The sequence below is a fragment of the Gossypium arboreum genome, chromosome 13, assembly GCF_025698485.1.
Source record: "Gossypium arboreum isolate Shixiya-1 chromosome 13, ASM2569848v2, whole genome shotgun sequence".
Classification (NCBI taxonomy): Eukaryota; Viridiplantae; Streptophyta; class Magnoliopsida; order Malvales; family Malvaceae; genus Gossypium; species Gossypium arboreum.
In genome coordinates, this window is record NC_069082.1 from 99,040,287 (window position 1) to 99,043,223 (window position 2,937).

General features: G+C 34.8%; 1 non-coding gene across 1 annotated transcript; it reads left to right on the top strand.

Annotated features, from left to right (window-relative positions):
- The first annotated feature begins 1,782 nt into the window (after positions 1-1,782).
- Positions 1,783-1,888, top strand: LOC128287198 (small nucleolar RNA R71). The gene has a single exon (XR_008277894.1). It is a non-coding gene; the product is annotated as a small nucleolar RNA R71 (small nucleolar RNA).
- Positions 1,889-2,937: the final 1,049 nt, after the last annotated feature.

A 2,937-nucleotide genomic window follows, 5' to 3' on the forward strand; every position in this document is an offset into this window, starting at 1 on the left:
CAGTTCTACATTTAGTTTTCCTAATTTTTGTGATTCAAACATCTTTAAACGTTGATAAATGATTTAAATTTCGTGTTTACCTTTCCACCCATGAACTAAATCTTTTTTGGGTTTGAGTTATTTGTGTGGATGTTTATCATATTTAATGCTCATGATTTGAGATTGCTTATATCACTGCTTCATTCTATTCATGCCTATTTTAAATACATACATGCAAGCTCTAGATATAGTTGATTGTATGATGTGTTCACAAATGTATTTTTAATTTTGAAAAGGTTAAATAGACTGGATCTTGAATCGTTTGACGCAAGAAAATATTCAACAGAATATTTGTAGCATTCTAGACATAGATGTTGCGAGTTGTACAGAGAAGAACGTTCATTGCAATTATTAATCCAGATTTTTGTAGACATATAGTAACTTAGGTTTTTAGCTTAAAATCTAGCTATCAAAAGAGCCAGGTTACAATAGTAACTGTCTGAGCAGTTGATTACACAAATTTTGACATGGCATTATTTTGATATGAGCATCTTACCTGAATAATTCTAGCCCTATTCATTCAACAATAGAATTAGTCTTGCTTTTCTCTGTAATTTTCCACTACATTTTATTTGCCATATCAATTCTCTATTTTTAGCATTAAATTACATTAATTCATTATACCAGCATCTTATTCAATTTAAGAGTATTTCCTAGTATTTAGTTTAGGTAATATGATTATAATAGCTCAATCAATCTCTTACCAATTTTTGGTCTCTGTGAAGACGATACTTATCACTTTTTTACTTGAATGGCATGTACACTTGCACAATTGCATTAGTTATTTACATGCAACACCCTTAAGGTTAATAAAAGACTAAATGTACACATTTTATTGAATGTAAATAAATCTAAAGGAACTTGATAAAACATAATGAAAATGCTTGTATTCAAGCTCCTTAAATGTGAAAACTAGTTTAATCCGCTACACCGAATCATAGTAGATCAGTGCTACGCATGGTCACATCACATGACCATGTGAACTTATTATTTTTAGGTGTTGTATCCATACTGCCTAGCACATGGCCTGCAACACGGCCATGTGACCCAACTTCGAATACAGACACGGCCTGGCACATAGCCTGCAACATTATCGCGTGGCCCTATTTCAAATACTCGCACAAGTAGACACACGAGCTAGGACACAGTCGTGTGTCCTGAATTTGAATGTTCAAACAATTTGGGCTATGTCACATGACCATGTAACCCTTATTTTTGCAAATTTACAAGTTTTTCTGAAATCTTCGAATTTGTTTCGATTTGGTCACGGGTTGTTCTCAAACTATTTTTAGGGACCCGTAAGCCAAATTAAGACCTATCTCTGTGTTTATATCATCAATTGATTTATTTTTTATATGTTTGTAATTTAATTTAGTTAATTATTTTAAATAGAAGTTAAATGTTCTGTTTGGCTCGATAACACTCCATAATCTTAATCAGACAATAAAGACAGGATAGGGATGTTACATTTATCTCCACCAAATGTTGAGGATGCATTGGATGCGGACTCAATACGATTAAGTCTGTCTATCTTACATGACAACTTTTACCAGAGATAGTCTCTGGCCATAAGTGAATATTTCATTTGGCCACTGATAGGAATTCATTGCCATGTTCTCTAGTAGGTCATATGCATCCTCGTATGTTCTATTCATCAAGGCTCCTCTTACGGCTCCATCGAGTCTTGAACATGCATGTGCATCCAACTTGTTGTAAAATATTTACAATCACAACCACTTGGGTAAACCATGATGTGGACATTTTTTTATAAACAGTTTAAAGCATTCCCAAGCTTCGTGAAAGTTCTCTACTTGTAACTGCCTAAAGTTAATGATTTCTCTTCTCATTTGGACTGTCTTGCTTATTGGAAAAAACTTGTGTAGAAATTTGTCCTCAAGTTCGCATTAATCATGGTGCTTGCGAGTCTAACTGTAACACCCCACCCGACTAATTCCTTTAGACCAGGTAGGGTCCAAAGAAGAAAGAGTTAGAGAATACAGTCTAAGTAAAGTGTTGTAATTGACTATGAAATTAGTCAGTAAGCATGCCCTTTTGGTGAGCCTTAATTTCATGATCAAGACGAAAGAAAAATTAAGTGATGTGGTTCTATCGACCCAACGATGCTTGTGGTGGAAGTATAAGGTGAGCAATCAACATGGGAGTAATAAACGATAATTCTTCAAGAAGCCAAGAACCTTGAAGGGCATTATATGCCAAGTTTGTATGACTAATGGTTAGTAGTCACGAAAAAGTCATGTCCCGCATCCACGTGTACATAGATTGTCCTGTATGTCTCTTTACAGCTGTAAACCATGGCTGAATGATTAGGATTTAACAAGTTTTAAGTTATCATAAGGACAAGGGTTGAATAAATCTAAAGTATCAGATACAAATAGGAGCGTCTTCCTCTTCCCTTTTCGATGAGCATTTCAGCCTAGGTCAAAGGAAAACCAGAATAGATACTTAAGTGGAGGCTAGGAAATGGATCTAAGCTTTGAGATGCCCCTTGTCAAGGTAAGATTCATGATCTTACACGATATGTTGCCTAAGAGCAGATCTGTTAAGCTTGGCGAGGCAAGTAAGGAAAAGTTTTACTTAGTAATTTTGGTGCTTAAAATATAAGGAAATGAGTGAGATGAAGCAATCTTGATGAGCCCTTGTAAATTATCATTTAGGGGCTACTGATCTACTTGAGGTAAGCCCAGATCTAACGTTTGAAGTTGCTGATAATGAGTACTTTGTGAACTCCTTATGAACACTTTGAGTGTTTCTATTTATCTGTTGCATGTATGTTAATATGTTTATTTCATGTATGATAAATGGCCATCTATGTAATGGAAATGTGAATGATGCATGTGCGATATGCTATCTCTGTGAAAGATGTATGCTTAAATGAGG